We start from the raw sequence: 25,585 nt of genomic DNA on the forward strand, positions 1-25,585 counted from the left end.
GTTAATAATATTATATAATGATATAGATTATTGTAAATGAAAACTACTAAAGATATAATTTATATTCATCTTCAAACGATTATTGATTGTCGATTTTATAATGCACTGATTGGAAGAGAACTTGCATAACAGTTTTTACAAATGTAGAGCGACCAAGCAATTCTTAACCTTTATTTCAAGATAGTGTTGCGTGAACAGAAAGAAAGCAGGATAGTTTTAGACATGAAATATTTCAACCTTACTTTTTTATATCTTTTGTTTGAGATTTTCTATGTTGGAACACACTCGATTGCAACAATGAAACTGTTAAGAGGAAAAATGTTAGAGGGATCACGAATTATGAATTTCAAAATGCCTACGCTTTACCAATGTACAACCTTGTGTCTTTCGATTCAACCATGCATGTCAATTAACTGTTATCGAGGACAAAACACGTGTGATATCAATGATAAAGCTGATCAGGGTCAACTGAAGACCGATAGTTCTGGAAGCTGCACCTACATAGAACGGAAAGATATGCCTAAGGTAAAAGGTTTCCAATCAGCAGCTAAGAGGTAGTAGCCATTTTATCAGTAGAAGTGATTTCTGTATAGTAGTAGATGTAGTACGGTAGTAAAATAGTAAATAATTAGACGTATTAAAGAAGTAGTTGTTTCCAATCAGCATTTAAGAGGTAGTAGGCATTTTATCAGTAGAAGTGATTTCTGTATAGTAGTAGATGTAGTCCTGTAGTAAAATAGTAAAGAATGAGACGTATTAAAGGAGTAGTTGTTTCCAATCAGCAGCGAAGAGGTAGTATGCATTTTATCAGTAGAAGTGACCTCTGTGTAGTAGTAGAGTAGTACTGTAGTAAAATAGTACAGAATTAGACGTATTAAAGGAGTAGCTGTGTCCAATCAGCAGCTAAGAGGTAGTAGGCATTTTAACAGTAGAAATGACCTCTGTATAGTAGTAGATGTAGTACTGTAGAAAGATAGTAAAGAATTAGATGTATTAAAGGAGTAGCTGTTTCCAATCAGAAGCTAAGAGGTAGTAGGCATTTTAACAGTAGAAGTGATTTCTGTATAGTAGTAGATGTAGTACGGTAGTAAAATAGTAAAGAATTAGATGTATTAAAGGAGTAGCTGTGTCCAATCAGCAGCTAAGAGGTAGTATGCATTTTATCAGTAGAAATGACCTCTGTGTAGTAGTAGAGTAGTACTGTAGTAAAATAGTAAAGAATTAGATGTATTAAAGGAGTAGCTGTGTCCAATCAGCAGCTAAGAGGTAGTATGCATTTTATCAGTAGAAATGACCTCTGTGTAGTAGTAGAGTAGTACTGTATTAAAATAGTAAAGAATTAGATGTATTAAAGGAGTAGCTGTGTCCAATCAGCAGCTAAGAGGTAGTATGCATTTTATCAGTAGAAGTGACCTCTGTATAGTAGTATATGTAGTACTGTATTCAAAATAGTAATGAATTAGATGTATTAAAGGAGTAGTTGTTTCAAATCAGCAGCTTAGAGGTAGAAAGCATTTTTTTAGTAGAACTGATTTCTGTGTAGTAGTAGAGTAGTACTGTAGTAAAATAGTAAAGAATTAGATGTATTAAAGGAGTAGCTGTTTCCAATCAGCAGCTTAGAGGTAGTATACATTTTATTAGTAGAACTGATTTCTTTATAGTAGTAGATGTACTACTGTAGTAAAATAGTAAAGAATTAGACATATTAAAGGAGTAGTTGTTTCCAATCAGCAGCTGAGAGGTAGAAAGCATTTTTTTAGTAGAAGTGACTTCTGTATAGTAGTGGATGTAGTACTGTAGTCAAAATAGTAAAGAATTAGATGTATTAAAGGAGTAGTTGTTTCCAATCAGCAGCTAAGAGGTAGTAGACATTTTAACAGTAGAAGTGATTTCTTTATAGTAGTAGATGTACTACTGTAGTAAAATAGTAAAGAATTAGATGTATTAAAGGAGTAGTTGTTTCCAATCAGCAGCTAAGAGGTAGTATGCATTTTATCAGTAGAAGTGACCTCTGTATAGTAGTATATGTAGTACTGTAGTCAAAATAGTAATGAATTAGATGTATTAAAGGAGTAGTTGTTTCAAATCAGCAACTGATTTCTTTATAGTAGTAGATGTGGTACGGTAGTAAAATAGTAAAGAATTAGACTTATTAAAGGAGTAGTTGTTTCCAATCAGCAGCTAAGAGGTAGTATGCATTTTATCAGTAGAAATGACCTCTGTGTAGTAGTAGAGTAGTACGGTAGTAAAATAGTAAAGAATTAGACGTATTAAAGGAGTAGTTGTTTCCAATCAGCAGCTAAGAGGTAGTATGCATTTTATCAGTAGAAATGACCTCTGTGTAGTAGTAGAGTAGTACGGTAGTAATATAGTAAAGAATTAGACGTATTAAAGGAGAAGTTGTTTCCAATCAGCAGCTAAGAGGTAGTAGGCATTTTATCAGAAGAAGTGACTTCTTTATAGAAGTAGATGTAGTCCTGTAGTCAAAATAGTACAGAATTAGATGTATTAAATGAGTAGTTGTTTCCAATCAGCAGCGAAGAGGTAGTAGACAGTTTATCAGTAGAAGTGATTTCTGTATAGTAGTAGAGTAGTACTGTAGTAAAATACTAAAGAATTAGACGTATTAAAGGAGTAGTTGTTTCCAATCAGCAGCTAAGAGGTAGTAGGCATTTTATTAGTAGAAGTGACTTCTGTATAGTAGTAGAGTAGTACTGTAGTAAAATACTAAAGAATTAGACGTATTAAAGGAGTAGTTGTTTCCAATCAGCAGCTAAGAGGTAGTATGCATTTTATTAGTAGAAGTGACTTCTGTATAGTAGTAGATGTACTACTGTAGTAAAATAGTAAAGAATTAGACGTATTAAAGGAGTAGCTGTTTCCAATCAGCAGCGAAGAGGTAGTAGGCATTTTATTAGTAGAAGTGATTTCTGTATAGTAGTAGAGTAGTACTGTAGTAAAATAGTAAAGAATAAGACGTATTAAAGGAGTAGCTGTGTCCAATCAGCAACTAAGAGGTAGTATGCATTTTATCAGTAGAAATGACCTCTATGTAGTAGTAGAGTAGTACTGTAGTAAAATAGTAAAGAATTAGACGTATTAAAGGAGTAGTTGTTTCCAATTAGCAGCTAAGAGGTAGAAAGCATTTTTTTAGTAGAAGTGATTTCTGTATAGTAGTAGATGTAGTCCTGTAGTAAAATAGTAAAGAATTAGATGTATTAAAGGAGTAGTTGTTTCCAATCAGCAGCTAAGAGGTAGTATGCATTTTATCATTAGAAATGACCTCTGTGTAGTAGTAGAGTAGTACTGTAGTAAAATAGTAAAGAATTAGATGTATTAAAGGAGTAGCTGTGTCCAATCAGCAGCTAAGAGGTAGTATGCATTTTATCAGTAGAAATGACCTCTGTATAGTAGTAGAGTAGTACGGTAGTAAAATAGTAAAGAATTAGACTTATTAAAGGAGTAGTTGTTTCCAATCAGCAGCTAAGAGGTAGTATGCATTTTATCAGTAGAAGTGACCTCTGTATAGTAGTATATGTAGTACTGTATTCAAAATAGTAATGAATTAGATGTATTAAAGGAGTAGTTGTTTCTAATCAGCAGCTAAGAGGTAGTATGCATTTTATCAGTAGAAGTGACCTCTGTATAGTAGTATATGTAGTACTGTATTCAAAATAGTAATGAATTAGACGTATTAAAGGAGTAGTTGTTTCAAATCAGCAACTGATTTCTTTATAGTAGTAGAGTAGTACGGTAGTAAAATAGTAAAGAATTAGACTTATTAAAGGAGTAGTTGTTTCCAATCAGCAGCTAAGAGGTAGTATGCATTTTATCAGTGGAAGTGACCTCTGTATAGTACAGTCCGTGTAACGTAAAAGTTAACAATACGAACGATGCCCGAACCATGTACGGACGATGCCCGAACGATGTACGTACGCTTACCGAACGGTGTACGAATGCAAACGAAACGCTGACCGAGCGTTGTACGGACGCTGAACGAAAGATGTACGAACGAAACCATGTACCATAAACCATTCCATAAACGATAACATAAACGCCCTTTTATCGTATATCTTATGGTTTTGCGTAAATCGTTTCATTTAGCGTATACCGTATCGTTTAGCGTACATCGTTTCGTTTAGCGTACATCGTTTCGTTTAGCGTATATCGTATCGTTTAGCGTACATCGTTTCTTGGCGTGCATAGTTTCGTTTAGCGTATATGTTGTTTTTTTTTTTAAATATAAAACATGAGTTGTGTTCTGTTAAATCTTTTTATATAGGTGATAATATGCGTAAAATTCGGATCACTCAACATTTTTTTGAAAATAGCCTAAGGTATCACCCTTTTTTTCAAATGAACAATTCAAGTTATTTTAGATTGAAGTCGGAATTAATATAATGTTCTTACAAAAATATATTCGGGGTCTTAAGGTTGACTTTTTGTTCAAAAAGATTGTTAAATATTTTTTATGTATTCTCTTTTATAGCATGTATTTTAAAAACGACTGAATAGAAGTTGTATCTATATGTCGTAATTAAACAATTTATTTTTTTATTATAGATTTGATTATTCATTTTAATATCAGACGAAAAAAAACCCCAAATATTCGAGAAATTTCAAACAAAAACAATTACTCATTATGTGCCTCATCAACTCCAAACATAATTCCCTACCAATGTACAAACGATTGTGTATTATTTTTACCTATAAATGCACTTTACTTTAAACAATCATCAACAATTGTCCGACAAAAAACTAGACCATGTCCCTCTATTCTTGAATTTTCTTATACCATGTTCCTCTGTTCTTTATTTTGCCCGTTATACTCTAATCTAATTTTGTATTTTTTTTCTTTATTTTCCTGTATTTATACCTTCTTAATTCGGAGCAACCCACACTAAATATACATATGATACACACGGTATATAGGTCATCGCTTGTGCCGAAATACACATCTTTGCATAACACAGGATGTCCTTGTTCATATTTATTTTAAGTACTGAATGCTTTTTTTTTTTGTAACTTCATTGGGGTGTAAAAGCGTTGACCGAAGTACATTTTGTAAGAAGAGCGCGAAAGCGCTTCATTCTAAAAATGTGCACACGGTCAACGCTTTTACAACCCTATGAAGTTACAAAAAGAAGCATTCAATACTTATGATATAAATACATTTTTTAGCTAGGATTATGAAAACACGATTTTTATCAAGTTTTTTTTTAATTTACCTGTGCACTCTATTGTGGGACCTCGTGTCATCTTGAATGATACATTTTATTGTGTAATGAAATTGAGTAAGGAATAACGCAAAATTGCAGTGTAGCCAATCAGAATAACGTATTATAATTCAATTCAAATCTGTATTGCCATAAAACTACATATTTATAGTATGTGACACAACATATAATGAAACATAACATCTAATGTTATGTAAATGCCCTCCTAATGATACATCTAATAGTTGCCACTGGACATTAAACAACTAACTATAAATTCATCCGTCATATTCTTAGTTTTGTTATAATGTGAAAATCAAACAACATGATGATACAATAATTATTGCAGATTTTCACTAGGGAAATAATGGGAAATAATTGTAAACAAAACCACTCACTCACATCCCTACGACACAAATTAAAGTCTAGCCTTTTCACATTAAAATACGATATTTTCATCTATTTCAATCTACATGTATTCTAAATAATTTTAAACAATTTCAAATCAAACGGTCATTTTTCTTATTTGCCGTAAAAAAACAATTATTTTCATTTCTTATTTTAAACAGATCGATTGTTTTTCAATGGTCGGTGCAATGGTCAGGATTTATAAAACCGTGTTTACCAGGGAAAAAAAGCTACATACATGTACAACAGGAAAATAACAATGTCTTAGAAATACTTCGATTCCCTACATGTATTTTCTAATTTCTGTTGTAATGTGGTGTAATGCAAAGTGGTAATTCCTGAATACTGATTTGTACCCATCAAGCATCTGGGGTTAATAAGTGTTACAAATATATGGACAGTAGTCTCTGTTTCTTTACTCGAAAAGTATTCACCTAAATCATGTTTTATTTATGAAAATTGCTTATTGCTGGCGAATGCTAAATATTGATCTCTAGGTTTTCAATTGTTTAGTTGTTAGGTTACTGTCTGATCTCGCAAACCTGACATGTCATGGTCATTATTGTTTGCATCAAATTTCACCAATGCATTCAAAAGATATAAACGCGACACCGTACAAGAGTCGTTATTTTACATAAACTATTAGTAATTTTTTTTCTTTAACGAAAACGAAATACGAAACCACTTCTCGCAATTTCCTTTGGGGTTATTGTGCTTGTCTTTTGACAAAATATAGCCTTGTTTCAAAAATAAAACGTATAAGAGTAATATATATAACTGAACTAGAGTGAAGAGTTGAGAAGTAGGAATTACAAATTTTAATTGAATGTTCTAAATCTTAGTGTATTTCTGATTATGATTGTACAGACTCAAAAATGTCTTTGTTTTGCTGAAATGAAAGGTCACCGTCGTCATCCAATAAAAGCAAAATGGATATAGTAGATCTTTCTAATTTTGAAAACAATATTTCTCTTGCTCCGTTGATAAAAGGGCACTTACAAAATAGTGAATACTATCCTCACCAAGATGACCACAGCTGCTTGCGGGATTGGGTTTAATATTGATAATGTTTAAATCTGCATTTGAATAACGGCACCATATTACTCAACTGCACTGGTATTAAACTGATAACCGTAACTTGAATTACGACTATCCAAATATGGCGACGGCAGATATATGTAAAATCTTTACAGCCATTTTTCTCAAATGTAGCATGTTTTTGTCAATAGTTAGTCAGCTGCAAGGTTTTTCTATATCAATGATTACATCGTATTTGAATCGTAACGGTGCACTGTAATAGTCTAAGCGCTTTGAAAATTGCCGTTGAAAAATTCTGCCAGGATCTGTTACAGAAAAAAGGTGTCAAAGTTGAGAAAAACGCTTGGTACTTTTATATACTTTGTGGAAAGATAGAAAAACACTATAATTTTCGGCAGAACTCAAAGATTCTTCGATATGTCCTATTGTCTTCTGAATATTTTTTAAGATGAACAATTTAAATTTTTTATACCAAACATTTAAAATTTTACTCGGCGTTTATAAATAGCATTGAAAGTACAACATCTTATAAACGATAATCATTGATACAATTGGTGTAAATGAGCCACTCTTTCTCAGGTTGAGATGGAATATGTTCGTTATTTGATTTAACGAGTTTAACAATCGAAACCCCTGAAATATCGCCTTATGACAAGCACGAAAAATGGCTAAACTAAACTTCCAACAGCGGACAATTATTTATAATTATACGATATTCTTTCAATGGATGTTTTAAATATAATGCAGAACTTATCAATTAAGACATTTCTTATCCCTTTTCAAATATGAAGTCACATGCACGAACAAGTTTGTCTGACAACATATTTCATCCTGGCCACAACTCCCCCACCCTTACCCTGTAAAAGTTTAATGGTATTTCCCTAGTGTTGATTTCGACAACGAGCTTTAATTGTAACCGCAGATAAATAGTCAATTGTAAGTCGGTGTGACTCTATCCACCACCAACACATAACCACAAGCTGAGTGAGGAGACTTTTTTGCTATAAGACGTCTAGAACTATTTTCAACCTTGTCGTCTTATTTCTTAAATTATGTTTTAACAAAATATTCGTTCCCGTGAAAACTAAGATTTGTTTAACTTTCAAATTTTATCGTGGTCTCTTCTCAGGATATAGCGGTTATCTGTTTGTTGGCTTTACAGCTAATTTTCTAATGCATGTAAAGCGAGACTTTAGTTAGCTTGCTTGCTTAGTTTGTATATTTTACAATTGTAATTGGGATAACCAATCAAATTTAAATATAATATATACAGATGAAAATATGCCTCTATATTGTTTGAAGTTGTCAATGTTATTTACAAAGCTTGAATCCATGTTTATACAAACAGAGCAAGCAAGCCTATCAAATTGTTACTCTACAAGCATAGGGAAATTAGCTGTAAAGTTGACAAGATAACAGGTTAATGTATTCAAGTGAATTTAAGATTTGTTGCAATTCTAAAGTACAATGGTTAAATCAATCTTATCTTTGATGTGCCATATGGGCATCCCTATAAAATAAGACAGTCCATGTGTGACCCATGGCATTAGATATTATGCATGTCAGTGGATATTTTCTTTGTGAAGCTAGCACTAGTAAGTAAAATGTAAGCAAGTAAGTAAGTAGGTAAATTATTTATTATAGTGACATGTGTTTTTTTCACAAAATATTGTATTATACAGTGAGATATAAAAACAATAATTAGAACACCCGACCCTTTGGGTATATAAATCACTTTAAACATAAATAAGAATGGTACGGCGAACAAAAATAAATAAATGTTATCGAAAATTTTAATATAAAAATCTTACGAATAACCTATATTATTTACGTGTCTGAAATATTTTGAAAAGTGAAATTAAACTCTTGAACAAACCATTTATGAACGTCGATTCACAGGCACTTGTCTCAAATTTTGTTTTCCTATATACCTTAATATTAAGGTATATAGGATTTTTTTATTGAGACAAGTGCCTGTGCGTCGTTTGTGTGAATTCGGGATTTACAGGTATTTACTTTTATCCAATCAACTGTCCTTAATAATAAAGATTGACGTGCAATTGTGTCTGTGTCAAGTTAGATAAATATATTCATATTTCTGGACGTACATATGTCAGAGTTTAGGCTTTTTCATTCGATAGTAGCAGATGAAAAAAAAAGGATTTTCTGATATTCTATCTATAACTGAAAAAAAATGGCATTAAATCGTAGAGGCAGTCCCACTTTATGTGAAGAATAGAACGTATTCAGTTTTTTGGATTTTCTTCTGTCCACTAGCAAATGTCTGCCTGTACCACTGAAAATATATATAACTTCTGGACTAGCGAACACAGGCAACCTAGTAACTAATCTTCCAACTGAACGTCATGTTCCAGATTGTTGTAATCTTGTTGAGTACAGTCATTCCATAACTCACGTGCATATTACATAATTGGTCTTATAAGTGTTAAGTTTATGTGAATAAGATAATTCCTAGTCAATACATATTTCAATTTTTTTTTGAAATTTAATCTTGTGCTTTCACACTTTGAAACGTTTTCTATATTGTATAGAATTTACCATTGAAATCAAAAGTAATACTTAAATGTTTTTGACAGGAGACAATTCTACTACTTGATTTTGAAGTTCTATTTTATTATCATCTGGAGAAATATTACAAGAGAATAGCATAGTAATAGTCTTGTTCCGATTAAAAACAATAAACCAATCCTTAGACCATACTAAAATTTGTTCTAAATCGCTATTTAAGACATTCGCTAGTATGTTAGGACTAGTACTTGAATAAGAAAGGGATTTTTCATCAGCACACAATCGAGTTAGACTTATCAAATTACCAGCTATGTCATATACATGAATAAGGAATAGTAGGGAACCTAATACAGAGCCTTGTGGAACTCCGGCATTGGTATTCTCAAAAGGCAAATATGAACTTGAAACAGAAACGCATTTTGTGTATTTGAAATATAACTAATTAAGTGATTAAATACGTTTTTAAATACATTTTTTTTTTCAAATATTTTCCTACTACTGATAATAATGAGATTGGTCTAAAATTGGAAATCAGTGATTTGTACCCGGTTTTGAAAATAAATAAATGCTGAAAGTCAACTCATTTTAAAGAAGTTTTGAAAATAAAATGGTCAAATGCATTTTTTTTTACATAAAGCACAAATAAATTTACATGTTACATTATGAGATCAAAATACCTTAAATAACCCAGTCCAGAGATATCGTGTATATTCGACTGAATATACCATATCCAGTATTTTACATTCATACTTGTTACGTAACAAGATCTGGGCCCAGGTAAAAAGATCCAGCAGGCGGTGTATATTCTAAAGTGTTTATCGCCTTCCATTATACATGCTGACGATGACATTTAGCTTTAGGGCCATTTTGTTTTCGCAAAGACAAACAAAAATTAAATAATTTTATATATAAAATATTCTGTTGAAAAATTATTTTTAAATTAAAGGTAAACAGATAAGCATAATGTCTTCGCAATTTCTTGTTGAGATCCATGGACACAGATGTCAGAAGGAATAAGAAAACACTAAATTCTTAAACAAATATATTGTAAAATGGACACCAAACACATTTTGATAGAGTAGTGTACTGATAAATTTTCTTGTGTATTTTCTATGTTCTGGAAACTTCAACATCCCATCAACAATACTTAAATTAAAGTCCTAAGTTTAATAAAGTAAATATATATTTTTTTTAGAATATCATTTGCAAGGCTGCATGCCCTGCATGCCCATTGCATCTATCGTTTTCATATGTTTCTTTTCCGCCATGCATAAGTTTAATCTTTACTCTGACTTTATTCTATATAATTATATATAATTTGTTTCAGAGATCGATTTATGAACTTTATGCTTAAAATAATTAACCCACAATATATGTATATGGTATACGGCATTTTTTTTTGTATATATACATGTACATGCATAAATTAATAATAATCCCTTAGATATATTTTAGTTGATTGATTGTAAGTTGTTTTATGTCCAGTGTAAACTATCTCAAACATTTTTATGAAGAAAAGAGTTTCTAATTCGCAGGAAGAATTTACGTCATATTTTGCACAATGTAATTTAAAGTATTATTTCCTTGTTTCAAAGTAAAAATAATAAATATTATCATATTTTAAAAAAAACGTGGATTTGTTTTATGATCAATAGAACTTACTGCGACCAATTAAATTGTATTTACAATGAGATTTATATTTAGGTGTGTGCCAAATAGGGAAACAATAAACTGGTAAGTTGGTGACCATTTAGACTTCGTTTAGATAACACACGTCTTCAAAATTAATAGTTTAAAATAAATTTTTGGGGAGTTAAAAATTGAAAAGTGAAACGCTAAAATGTATATACAAACCTTTTCTATCACTTTCCTCTGAGCAAGGGAAATATATATTGAAACTGTAGGAGATCATAGTGGGTTTAACGACAACGAGACAGCAATCAAACAACAAAAACACATAAGGACAGCTAGTGGGTAACATTATATAGTTTAGTTTAAACATATTTTATTTGCTGAATTAAAGCAAAATGGATTAGATACAAGTAAATCATACTTATGAAGTCTTCTCCATAATACAATATAAAGTTACAATAACAGTATAATATAATGGACATGCATATAAAACAAACAATTTATACAATATAATACTAGCTTTCATAAGTGAACAAAGAGGATAGAAAGTAAAAAGAGAAAAAGAAAGTTTGAACAGTCGTATAATTCTGTGACGATGACTTGTGAATTGATGGCAATGATGACGTTCAGTGTCAGTAATAATAACGCTCTATCAAGGCATAAGAAATCTGTTTGACCTTTTTATGAAATTTTGAACATGTTTGAAAATTTAAATATTTTGTTCGTTCGAAAGTTCCAAGTGTCCGCAAATTAATAGTTTTGTATCTAAAACAAAGTTTTCAGATAGCCAGTTAAGGTTATGGAATAAGGTTTTTCTACATAATGTGTATTTTGGGCAAACGAAGAAGTAATGGTAGACATCCTCAATATCGGACCCACAATGGCAAGAAGGATCATCTATAATATTAGCTCTAAATAGGTCATTGTTTAAGAATGAAGCGGAACATCGCAATTATATTATATAGTGTTCACCAATTATAGATAGGTGTATATACAACATGCCAATTTCTAAATCACCCTTATTTCTTTATCATTGTGAATAATTTATCTCGGAAAATAAAATACATGTACTACAAGTCTTTGATTTAACAAATGATAAAAGATCTGGCATAAAAACGTGATTCTCAATATAATTTAAAAATTGAGGAGAACGCCAGAATAAGAAAGTTATACAATTTAAAGAATACTAATCTTAAAGTTTTACTACTAAGATATGGAACGCCAACACTGTCTTGTTATGACCATTTTCTTTATATGATGTGCATTTACCTTTATATGATGTGCAATTGTCATTATATGATGTGCAAATATCCTTACATGATGTGCAAACATCCTTATATGATGTACAAACATCCTTATTTGATGTGCAAACATCATTATATGATGTGCAAGCATAATTATATGATGTACAAACATCATTATATGATGTGCATGTATACTTATATGATGTGCATATATACTTATATGATGTGCATATATACTTATATGATGTGCTTATATACTTATATGATGTGCATATGTACTTATATGATGTGCGAATGTACTTATATGATGTGCAAACATTCTTATATGATGTGCAAACGTACTTATATTATGTACAACGATCCTTATATGATGTGCAACTATACTTATGTCATGTGCAAATATACTTATATGATGTGTACATATCATTATATGATGTGCAGTTACCATTATATTATGTGCAAATATCTTTATATGATGTGGTTGTGTCATTATATTATGTGCTTGTAATCTTATATTATGTGGTTTGGTTTACTTCATTATATGATGTCGAAACGTCATTATATGATGTGCTTTCATCGTCCTTATGGTCAATGAACATGATTACGATTAGAATGATTACTGTCTACGTCATAACTGATTCCGATCTGCTTCTGTAAACTATAAACCCGGCTCAAATATGTGTCCATCGCTAGCGAGAGTGCAATTAATAGGAAAAATGAGACAATGCAATTTAACAAAATCAACGTTTTAAACAGTTCAGAGGGAGATAATTTAAAGATCAATTAATACAGGAGCTAATTGGAGAAATTTGCGGCTGTGGCGAAAATATGATAAAACAAATTTTGAGGCTCTTTATAGCTTGCTATTTGGGTTTAGCAAAAGCTACGTGTTGCAGGTCGTACTTTGACCTATGAGTGTTTACTCTTACAAATTATGACTTGGATGGAGAGTTTTCTCATTGGCTCTCATACCGCATCTTCTTATTTCTATTCATTGCAAAATTCATCATTGAACTCACAGTCAGTTTTAAAAATATTTCACAACAATAGCTATAGAATTATCTACTCATGCATAATATGGCGAGATGGTTTGTTTTATAAACTGTTATTGAATAATATAAATGGTAAGATGTAGAATGTAATATTTACATTAGATGTATGTTTCATTATGATACTTTATTCTGATTGGCTAACTGCACATCACGTGTTATTCCGTAAGCAATTGTATTGCTCAATATAACTTTTCATTCATGATAACACGTGGCCCCACAATAAAGTGCACAGGTGAATTAAATAAAACAATAATAAAATTTGTATTTTCATGATAATTGCTAAAAAAAATGTAATTATAAGTATTGAATGCTTCTTTTTGTAACTTCATAGGGTTGTAAAAGCGTTGACCGTGTGCACATTTTTAGTATGAAGCGCTTCCGCGCTTCATACAAAATGTACTTCGGTCAACGCTTTTACACCCCAATGAAGTTACAAAAAGAAGCATTCAATTCTTAAGTGTTACTCCTCCAAAACCATACAAAGTCGGATAGATTTGTGATATGACGTATACATGTAGTGTTTTGTACTTCCTTTATTTGTCTTTGAAACAATCTTTTTTTCCTCAGAAAAAGCCAAAATATCCAAATTCGGAGACTGCATGCTTAATCCACGTACTGCCCGCGAAATGCAAAATGGTCAGGTTTGGTAATGTTCACAAATTTGTATATACAGATTGTTTATTTTCAACTTATTTCAATGGAGATTTTTTTAACGTATTGAGAAAGGTGTGTAATTGTTCTCTTGTGTTTTTTTAGGGGGGGGGGGGGGGAGTCGTGAAAAGTTTATGTCTTTGGAATGATTGTTTTTTTTCCTATTTCACGGTAATAACTTGGAAAATAAATTAGAGGAATTCCCATCTTTCCTACGCCGTCCCCACCACCAATGATGAAAATGACAATAATTATAATTTACTTATTTTTAAATCTGTTCTTATAATATAAAAAAAGAAGACGTGGTAGATTCCAATGAGACAACTCTCCATAAGAGACCAAAATGACACAGAGATTATTACTTATAGGTAACCGTAAGGCCTTCAACAATGAGCAAAGCCCATACCGCATAGTCAGTACAAAAGGCCCTGAAATGACAATGTAAAACAATTCAAACGAGAAAACTATTTTGCTCAGAAAAGGTTTCCCTATAAATAAGTATCAAGATAAAAGGCAATAAAACAACAAAACTCATAAGAGCCAAAATTGCCCAAAATGGGACCTTAAAATTTACCATAAAATATATTCAGACACATTGCAGTATTTTTTTTAATCTATTGTAGTTTTAAAGATAAACCTAAAATATTAAAAGTCACCGCCGTAAATCTTCACTTAGAAAAAATAAAACACAACTCTCTATATGTCAGAGACCACCAGGCCTCAGTAAACAAAAAATAAATATAGTATTTTTATTTTCATTCAGACACAAATCTAATTAAATTACAGCTATTGTGTGTCCAAGCTATGCTTACGCGGATCTGAAAACGCTCCATTTTATTTTCTGTTTAAAGACCATAGGGATTCTCGGTTTTGTCGGATTTATATACACCTTCAAAAATGTGAAGGCTGAATGTCATTGGCTTATGTAATATTTACTAGAACAGAAAGTATCAAAGGACTGATGTACTGAACATCGGATGACCACAAGTTCTCGTTGATTGTAACACGCACTTGTCTTAAAGAAAATCACATCACAATACCTGAAAGTGAGGTTAACTTACAGAGACATATTTTTTCTGAGACAAGTTCGTGCGTGGATGATGAACGGGCTCGTCTAGATATTCAACATGATATAGTCAGTATCAAAAACGAAACTACCTATTATTCTATATATAACAGTTACATGTATACATAATTTTTATCCAAATGCTATAGCATTCTATTCTACTATTCTAATAATAGTGCAGTGCAAGTGCATGGTGAAAACACTTCTATAATAATTCGGATTTTCTAATAGTTTGGATTTATGTAGGCATTCATTTTTCCCGTATAAACGTTCTTGAGATGTTCTTCCGAATGCGTTAACACAATTGTCCTGTATGTGTGCCTAGATATAACTTACTTATAACTTAAAAATATATTTCTAACGACGCAACATTTTCATATAATTAATTTAATATGTTCTAAAAAAAATAATTTTTATTAGTATTACTTGAAGCGACAATGAATGCTATTTTGCACTCGGTTATGTCTGCGTTTTTATACGATCGGTAACATGTACCAGTCAAAGTCGAAAGTCAAATCTCTGTTGCGACAATACATCGGAATGCCCTCACGGTCATCGTGATGTAAACATGAAGTGTGGACAGGAGGACGTGTGCTTCCTTGTTCCAGGACAAACACTATTGTTTTATTTTTTCTCTCATTTTCTCATATTTATCAGAATAATCTGTCCGGGTAAGGTGAAATGGATTTCTGTGAAGTAGCATGTTAAAAATCCGACTCAGGGTGTTGGTCTATTACAAAACAGGGTTAATATTCATTTCACATTAATATGTTCCCGTACGAATATGCACCTGTCCCAAGTCTGGAGTCTGTAATTCAGTGGGTTGTCGTCTGTTGATGTGTTACATACCGGTTTTTGTTTTTCGTTCATTTTTTGTACATAAATTATGTCGTTAGTTTTCTCGTTTGAATTGTTTTACATTTGTCATCAAGGGGCCTTTTATAGCTGATTATGCGGTATGGGCTTTGCTCATTGTTGAAGGTCGTACGGTAACCTATAGTTGTTAATTTCTGTGTCATTTGGTGTTTTGTGGAAAGTTGTCTCATTGGCAATCATAACACATACTAGTAGTCTTTTACATATATTTCAATTTTCCGCTGGACGTCAAGCATACATTCATAATCATGTAAGTGTGAAATAAATGCATGAAAACATAATAAAAAGATGCAAGCAAGTGTCATGCACCGAATTGAAGGTCATCCCATATCTCCTTTAATTCCTTTGTTTGTGGGGTGGGGTTGGTGGGGGTGAGGTTGGGGAAGGGAGGGGGGGGGCTCGGTTGGCGAGTAGTCCAAGTATCTAGCCTGTCAACACTTACATGTAGGTTGTGAGTTCGAATCCCACACGTGGCAGGTAAGCTCGACTCCAATCTTAATTTAATAGAATTATTAGTTTTTCCTACCGAAAGTCGGTGGTTCTTTCCGGGGACTTCGGCTTCTTCCATCAATATAAACTCACCGCCACGATATAGCATGATAGTGTTGAAAGTGGTATAAAAAGCAATCAATCAACAAATTAATCAACCAATCATCCATACCGGTACAATTATAAATGCAAGAGAGGATAATTTTGTAGCTATCGTTATTAAATATTTTAAAAATTGACTCTGAGTTCATTCAATTTGGTGTCTTTTGCAATGAATAGAAATAAGAAGATATGTTATGAGTGCCAATGAGACTACTCTACATCTAAGTCATAATGTGTAAAAGGAAACAATAATAGGTTAAATTACGGCCTTCAACACGGAGCTTTTACTCAAACCGAACAGCAAGCTATAAATAAGAGCTCAATATTGTAGATCCCCTATTTGACAATTTTCCATTTCGCTTCAAGTAATACTAATAAAAATTATTTTTTTTAGAACATATTAAATTAATTATATGAAAATGTTGCGTCGTTAGAAATATATTTTTACGTTATAAGTAAGTTATATCTAGGCACACATACAGGACAATTGTGTTAACGCATTCGGAAGAACATCTCAAGAACGTTTATATGGGAAAAATGAATGCCTACATAAATCCAAACTATTAGAAAAGCCGAATTATTATAGAAGTGTTTTCACCATGCACTTGCACTGCACTATTATTAGAATAGTAGAATAGAATGCTATAGCATTTGGATAAAAATTATGTATACATGTAGCTGTTATATATAGAATAATAGGTAGTTTCGTTTTTGATACTGACTATATCATGTTGAATATCTAGACGAGCCCGTTCATCATCCACGCACGAACTTGTCTCAGAAAAAATATGTCTCTGTAAGTTAACCTCACTAAATCCGACAAAACCGAGAATCCCAATGGTCTTTAAACAGAAAATAAAATGGAGTGTTTTCAGATCTGCGTAAGCATAGCTTGGACACACAATAGCTGTAATTTAATTAGATTTGTGTCTGAATGAAAATAAAAGTACTATATTTATTTTTTGTTTACTGAGGCCTGGTGGTCTCTGACATATAGAGAGTTGTGTTTTATTTTTTCTAAGTGAAGATTTACGGCGTTGACTTTTAATATTTTAGGTTTATCTTTAAAACTACAATAGATTAAAAAAAATACTGCAATGTGTCTGAATATATTTTATGGTAAATTTTAAGGTCCCATTTTGGGCAATTTTGGCTCTTATGAGTTTTGTTGTTTTATTGCCTTTTATCTTGATACTTATTTATAGGGAAACCTTTTCTGAGCAAAATAGTTTTCTCGTTTGAATTGTTTTACATTGTCATTTCAGGGCCTTTTGTACTGACTATGCGGTATGGGCTTTGCTCATTGTTGAAGGCCTTACGGTTACCTATAAGTAATAATCTCTGTGTCATTTTGGTCTCTTGTGGAGAGTTGTCTCATTGGCAATCATACCACGTCTTCTTTTTTTATTATAAGAACAGATTTAAAAATAAGTAAATTATAATTATGGTCATTTTCATCATTGGTGGTGGGGACGGCGTAGGAAAGATGGGAATTCCTCTAATTTATTTTCCAAGTTATTACCGTGAAACAGGGAAAAAACAATCATTCCAAAGACATAAACTTTTCACGACTCCCCCCCCCCCCACCCCCCACCACCCCCCTTCCCCTAAAAAAACCACAAGAGAACAATTACACACACCTTTCTCAATACGTTAAAAAAAAATCTCCATTGAAATAAGTTGAAAATAAACAATCCGTATATACAAATATGTGAACATTACCAAACCTGACCATTTTGCATTTCGCGGGCAATACGTGGATTAAGCATGCAGTCTCCGAATTTGGATATTTTGGCTTTTTCTGAGGAAAAAAAGATTGTTTCAAAGACAAATAAAGAAAGTACAAAACACTACATGTATACGTCATATCACAAATCTATCCGACTTTGTATGGTTTTGGAGGAGTAACACTTAAGAATGTGCACACGGTCAACGCTTTTACAACCCTATGAAGTTACAAAAAGAAGCATTCAATACTTATAATTACATTTTTTTTTAGCAATTATCATGAAAATACAAATTTTATTATTGTTTTATTTAATTCACCTGTGCACTTTATTGTGGGACCACGTGTTATCATGAATGAAAAGTTATATTGAGCAATACAATTGCTTACGGAATAACACGTGATGTGCAGTTAGCCAATCAGAATAAAGTATCATAATGAAACATACATCTAATGTAAATATTACATTCTACATCTTACCATTTATATTATTCAATAACAGTTTATAAAACAAACCATCTCGCCATATTATGCATGAGTAGATAATTCTATAGCTATTGTGAAATATTTTTAAAACTGACTGTGAGTTCAATGATGAATTTTGCAATGAATAGAAATAAGAAGATGCGGTATGAGAGCCAATGAGAAAACTCTCCATCCAAGTCATAATTTGTAAGAGTAAACAGTCATAGGTCAAAGTACGACCTGCAACACGTAGCTTTTGCTAAACCCAAATAGCAACCTATAAAGAGCCTCAAAATTTGTTTTATCATATTTTCGCCACAGCCGCAAATTTCTCCAATTAGCTCCTGTATTAATTGATCTTTAAATTATCTCCCTCTGAACTGTTTAAAACGTTGATTTTGTTAAATTGCATTGTCTCATTTTTCCTATTAATTGCACTCTCGCTAGCGATGGACACATATTTGAGCCGGGTTTATAGTTTACAGAAGCTGATCGGAATCAGTTATGACGTAGACAGTAATCATTCTAATCGTAATCATGTTCATTGACCATAAGGACGATGAAAGCACATCATATAATGACGTTTCGACATCATATAATGAAGTAAACCAAACCACATAATATAAGATTACAAGCACATAATATAATGACACAACCACATCATATCAAGATATTTGCACATAATATAATGGTAACTGCACATCATATAATGATATGTACACATCATATAAGTATATTTGCACGTGACATAAGTATAGTTGCACATCATATAATGATCGTTGTACATAATATTAGTACGTTTGCACATCGTATAAGAATGTTTGCACATCATATAAGTACATTCGCACATCATATAAGTACATATGCACATCATATAAGTATATTTGCACATCATATAAGTATATAAGCACATCATATAAGTATATATGCACATCATATAAGTATACATGCACATCATATAATGATGTTTGTACATCATATAATGATGCTTGCACATCATATAATGATGTTTGCACATCAAATAATGATGTGTGTACATCATATAAGGATGTTTGCACATCATGTAAGGATATTTGCACATCATATAATGACAATTGCACATCATATAAAGGTAAATGCACATCATATAAAGAAAATGGTCATAACAAGACAGTGTTGGCGTTCCGTACTAAGAGGTACATTGTCCCCCTTCTTTTAACCTACAAGAAAACTTCATGAGAGCCGATGATTAAATATCCACCTTAATTTTCCGAAATGTTCATATATAATATTAATACGGCGTCAAGTGTTTAAACAGTTATCAAATCGTTATGCACGTTAAATAAATATTAAAAATGTCATATGAATAAATAAATGCTTAAAAAAAATGATGCAATTATGTTATCAATCTAAAAATATTAATCATGAAATAATAAATATATATATATATATAATATATTAAATGACTGAAGCAATTAAAATTCTTTATTGTTTCAATATTGCCGAAAACTGAGACTACTATAACTGTTATACAATGTACATGTAGTAGTCTCAGCCGAAAACAATACGTAATATTGATAATATAAGCAAGTGTGACAAACCAATCAAAAATTTGTTGTTTGGGACTATTCATGGTTGACTAGTTCTATATTAACCAGTGACACTAGTCCTAATTTTTAAGAAAAGGGACAGACAAAGTATGAAACAAAAATAACCGGTTTTTCAAAACTATATTTTCAAAATGCACTGCATAATTTGAACCGCTTTAAAGTGTTTCATTTTATTTTATGTTTGTGCATATACGAAAAATTGATAGCAAGTTAAACTTCAATGTTCATAATGTTAATGTCTGTGTCATTTTGGTCTTTTGTGGAAAGTTGTCTCATTGGCAATCATACCACATCTTCTTTTTTATATGACTTACGAGTATTATATTTCTTGTGAAATCGATAGATGAGCGGTTTTTTCACAAATACCGAACAAAAGAATATAGCGTAAACGTCAATTAATGAACAAGCAACCCAACGAGAAAAATAAAACTTAAGAGTCTACATGTACATGTATAACTAGTTTTGAATTAGAGAAATCATTCAATGCCATATGATTCTATTCAGATTTGTGCGTTTTTCGATTTACGAATAATTCAATAAGATAAAAAAAAAAGTAATTGAAGCAACAACAACAAAAAAAGATACATGAAATAACGAATTAACATAAGTTTACAAATACATACCAAGGTGCATTTAATAAAACAAGATTTGAACTTATTGATACATTTTTTCAATTGTAATTTTATGTACCCGATATGGTGTTCTTCTAAAAATAAAAATCACTTGAATGGGTATTTATGGTGTATATACATGTATTACACGTGCTATTTACATGCACAATATACGGAAACGACATGGCTGGGTATTGTAAAGTTACTGAATGAAGATTACTGTCAGGTGTATATCACAGGGCGAAGAATTTACTGGTTTGTCAAAACGGTTAGGTGTAATTTGTCATATTGTAAAGGTTTGAATCGCGCTCATCTCTTCTTTTTTATAATATGAATTGCGCCAATAAATGGAACTTGACACATTCCCATTTCCATTCTCAATTTTATTAATTGTGTCATATTTACCTCGAAACGATTAACCTATTTACACGTACATGTAACATTAAAATACTGACTTCAACTGTTAAATAACTAAAATTACTAAAATTTGAAATTATGTACTTCTCCTTCCGTATGCCATGTTTTTTGTGTCAATTTTATCTTTCCATCAGGTCCTAGTGCACTATTTTCTAAGTGCACTAAGGAGGCCCTTGCGATATCTGTACCTGTAAATACCGGAAAGGACCTCGTCAGTGCACTAAAACAGTCAAACATTTGAAAACAAGTCTAAAATATTTGCGCAATTAAATGATTGTTTTATTGGCACAAATAAATGCTGCAGTTTTTACAATAAAGTGATGCAAAAAAGAATTGGCGTAATTAAGTTGTGGCTCAAATAATTCTTTTAGCGAAACTGGATATCGGCCTTCAAAACATGGTGTGTACACAAACAAAACAGTATTCATCTTTTACGCAGTCTAGCCGGAGAATAAAAGTTTTTGCAAATTGTGTAGGATTTTAATTTTAGAATGTAATGAACAAGTAAGAAGATCGTTAGAAACCTTAAGTGAATCGGAAAATGAGCTATGCACGATGAAAGGGAAAAGTTTGGTGCGTCGATAAAAAATTTCATAGATGCATGTGATAATTGTAAAATTTCAAGTCTTTAAATAACATCCATTTGTAGAACTGATTATTTCGATCCTTCCAATATGTGTAGAATAATAATAAAAAAATATATTATTTAGTCTCTTTCATATAAATACTGTAGATTTGTATTTTATCATCGATTGCAAACATAACGTCCAGTAAGAAATATTTCATGTATGCGTTCAAAGAACAAATCAATTTCTTTTAGAATACAATTGATTGGTTATTTAAGGTAAATGATTTGCGACAGAATAAGTGAAACTTGGCCAGAAGCTTACCTCTAAAATAAAGCAATATAAAAAAGGTAGAGTTATTTTTAAATTACTCATACATGGACTTAAGCACTTTTTACAGTAAAAAAAAACCAGTTTTAACACCAACAGCAGGAATCACAAACGACACTGGTTCCATAGATATCTTTAACGAATTTTTATATATCTCTGACAGTTTTCGGTTTATATCAGACGTTACAGGGACTGTAGTAGATGTAGTACTGTAGTCAAAATAGTACAGAATTAGATGTATTAAATGAGTAGTTGTTTCCAATCAGCAGCGAAGAGGTAGTAGGCATTTTATCAGAAGAAGTGACCTCTGTGTAGTAGTAGAGTAGTACGGTAGTAAAATAGTAAAGAATTAGACGTATTAAAGGAGAAGTTGTTTCCAATCAGCAGCTAAGAGGTAGTAGCCATTTTATTAGTAGAACTGATTTCTTTATAGTAGTAGATGTAGTACTGTAGTCAAAATAGTAAAGAATTAGATGTATTAAAGGAGTAGCTGTTTCCAATCAGCAGCTAAGAGGTAGTAGGCATTTTATCAGTAGAAGTGATTTCTGTATAGTAGTAGATGTAGTACTGTAGTCAAATAGTAAAGAATTAGACGTATTAAAGGAGTAGCTGTTTCCAATCAGCAGCTTAGAGGTAGTATACATTTTATTAGTAGAACTGATTTCTGTATAGTAGTAGAGTATTACTGTAGTAAAATAGTAAATAATTAGACGTATTAAAGGAGTAGTTGTTTCCAATTAGCAGCTTAGAGGTAGTATACATTTTATCAGTAGAACTGATTTCTTTATAGTAGTAGAGTAGTACTGTAGTAAAATAGTAAAGAATTAGACGTATTAAAGGAGAAGTTGTTTCCAATCAGCAGCTAAGAGGTAGTAGGTATTTTATTAGTAGAACTGATTTCTGTATAGTAGTAGACGTACTACTGTAGTAAAATAGTAAAGAATTAGACATATTAAAGGAGTAGTTGTTTCCAATCAGCAGCTAAGAGGTAGTAGCCATTTTATCAGTAGAAGTGATTTCTTTATAGTAGTAGAGTAGTACTGTAGTAAAATAGTAAAGAATTAGACGTATTAAAGGAGTAGCTGTTTCCAATCAGCAGCTAAGAGGTAGTAGGCATTTTATCAGTAGAAATGACCTCTGTATAGTAGTAGATGTAGTACTGTCAGTAGTAAAATAGTAAATAATTAGACGTATTAAAGGAGAAGTTGTTTCCAATCAGCAGCTAAGAGGTAGTAGGTATTTTATTAGTAGAACTGATTTTTGTATAGTAGTAGATGTACTACTGAAGTAAAATAGTAAAGAATTAGACATATTAAAGGAGTAGTTGTTTCCAATCAGCAGCTAAGAGGTAGTATACATTTTATTAGTAGAAGTGATTTCTTTATAGTAGTAGAGTAGTACTGTAGTAAAATAGTAAAGAATTAGACGTAAAGGAGAAGTTGTTTCCAATCAGCAGCTAAGAGGTAGTAGGCATTTTATCAGTAGAAGTGATTTCTGTATAGTAGTAGATGTAGTACTGTAGTCAAAATAGTAAAGAATTAGACGTATTAAAGGAGTAGTTGTTTCCAATCAGCAGCTAAGAGGTAGTAGGCATTTTATCAGTAGAAGTGATTTCTGTATAGTAGTAGATGTAGTACTGTAGTCAAAATAGTAAAGAATTAGATGTATTAAAGGAGTAGTTGTTTCCAATCAGCAACTGATTTCTTTATAGTAGTAGATATAGTACTGTAGTAAAATAGTAAAGAATTAGACGTATTAAAGGAGTAGTTGTTTCCAATCAGCAGCTAAGAGGTAGTAGGCATTTTATCAGTAGAAGTGATTTCTGTGTAGTAGTAGAGTAGTACTGTAGTAAAATAGTAAATAATTAGACGTATTAAAGGAGTAGCTGTTTCCAATCAGCAGCTAAGAGGTAGTAGGTATTTTATCAGTAGAAGTGATTTCTGTATAGTAGTAGAGTAGTACTGTAGTAAAATAGTAAAGAATTAGACGTATTAAAGGAGAAGTTGTTTCCAATCAGCAGCTAAGAGGTAGTAGGCATTTTATCAGTAGAAGTGATTTCTGTATAGTAGTAGATGTAGTACTGTAGTCAAAATAGTAAAGAATTAGATGTATTAAAGGAGTAGTTGTTTCCAATCAGCAACTGATTTCTTTATAGTAGTAGATATAGTACTGTAGTAAAATAGTAAAGAATTAGACGTATTAAAGGAGTAGTTGTTTCCAATCAGCAGCTAAGAGGTAGTTGGCATTTTATCAGTAGAAGTGATTTCTGTATAGTAGTAGATGTAGTACTGTAGTCAAAATAGTAAAGAATTAGACGTATTAAAGGAGTAGCTGTTTCCAATCAGCAGCTTAGAGGTAGTATACATTTTATTAGTAGAACTGATTTCTGTATAGTAGTAGAGTATTACTGTAGTAAAATAGTAAATAATTAGACGTATTAAAGGAGTAGTTGTTTCCAATTAGCAGCTTAGAGGTAGTATACATTTTATCAGTAGAACTGATTTCTTTATAGTAGTAGAGTAGTACTGTAGTAAAATAGTAAAGAATTAGACGTATTAAAGGAGAAGTTGTTTCCAATCAGCAGCTAAGAGGTAGTAGGTATTTTATTAGTAGAACTGATTTCTGTATAGTAGTAGACGTACTACTGTAGTAAAATAGTAAAGAATTAGACATATTAAAGGAGTAGTTGTTTCCAATCAGCAGCTAAGAGGTAGTAGCCATTTTATCAGTAGAAGTGATTTCTTTATAGAAGTAGAGTAGTACTGTAGTAAAATAGTAAAGAATTAGACGTATTAAAGGAGTAGCTGTTTCCAATCAGCAGCTAAGAGGTAGTAGGCATTTTATCAGTAGAAATGACCTCTGTATAGTAGTAGATGTAGTACTGTCAGTAGTAAAATAGTAAATAATTAGACGTATTAAAGGAGAAGTTGTTTCCAATCAGCAGCTAAGAGGTAGTAGGTATTTTATTAGTAGAACTGATTTTTGTATAGTAGTAGATGTACTACTGAAGTAAAATAGTAAAGAATTAGACATATTAAAGGAGTAGTTGTTTCCAATCAGCAGCTAAGAGGTAGTATACATTTTATTAGTAGAAGTGATTTCTTTATAGTAGTAGAGTAGTACTGTAGTAAAATAGTAAAGAATTAGACGTAAAGGAGAAGTTGTTTCCAATCAGCAGCTAAGAGGTAGTAGGCATTTTATCAGTAGAAGTGATTTCTGTATAGTAGTAGATGTAGTACTGTAGTCAAAATAGTAAAGAATTAGACGTATTAAAGGAGTAGTTGTTTCCAATCAGCAGCTAAGAGGTAGTAGGCATTTTATCAGTAGAAGTGATTTCTGTATAGTAGTAGATGTAGTACTGTAGTCAAAATAGTAAAGAATTAGATGTATTAAAGGAGTAGTTGTTTCCAATCAGCAACTGATTTCTTTATAGTAGTAGATATAGTACTGTAGTAAAATAGTAAAGAATTAGACGTATTAAAGGAGTAGTTGTTTCCAATCAGCAGCTAAGAGGTAGTAGGCATTTTATCAGTAGAAGTGATTTCTGTGTAGTAGTAGAGTAGTACTGTAGTAAAATA

The 25,585-nt window shown here is 31.7% G+C and overlaps 1 long non-coding RNA gene across 1 annotated transcript in view; it reads left to right on the forward strand.

Moving 5' to 3' along the window:
- Positions 1-218: 218 nt before the first annotated feature.
- LOC143084390 (uncharacterized) overlaps positions 219-25,585 on the forward strand; it is a 29,600-nt gene continuing 4,233 nt past the window's right edge. Inside the window, exon 1 of the long non-coding RNA XR_012981049.1 lies at positions 219-525. This is a non-coding gene — a long non-coding RNA (uncharacterized LOC143084390). The remainder of the gene's footprint in view (positions 526-25,585) is intronic.

This window comes from Mytilus galloprovincialis, chromosome 7 (assembly GCF_965363235.1).
Source record: "Mytilus galloprovincialis chromosome 7, xbMytGall1.hap1.1, whole genome shotgun sequence".
NCBI lineage: Eukaryota > Metazoa > Mollusca > Bivalvia > Mytilida > Mytilidae > Mytilus > Mytilus galloprovincialis.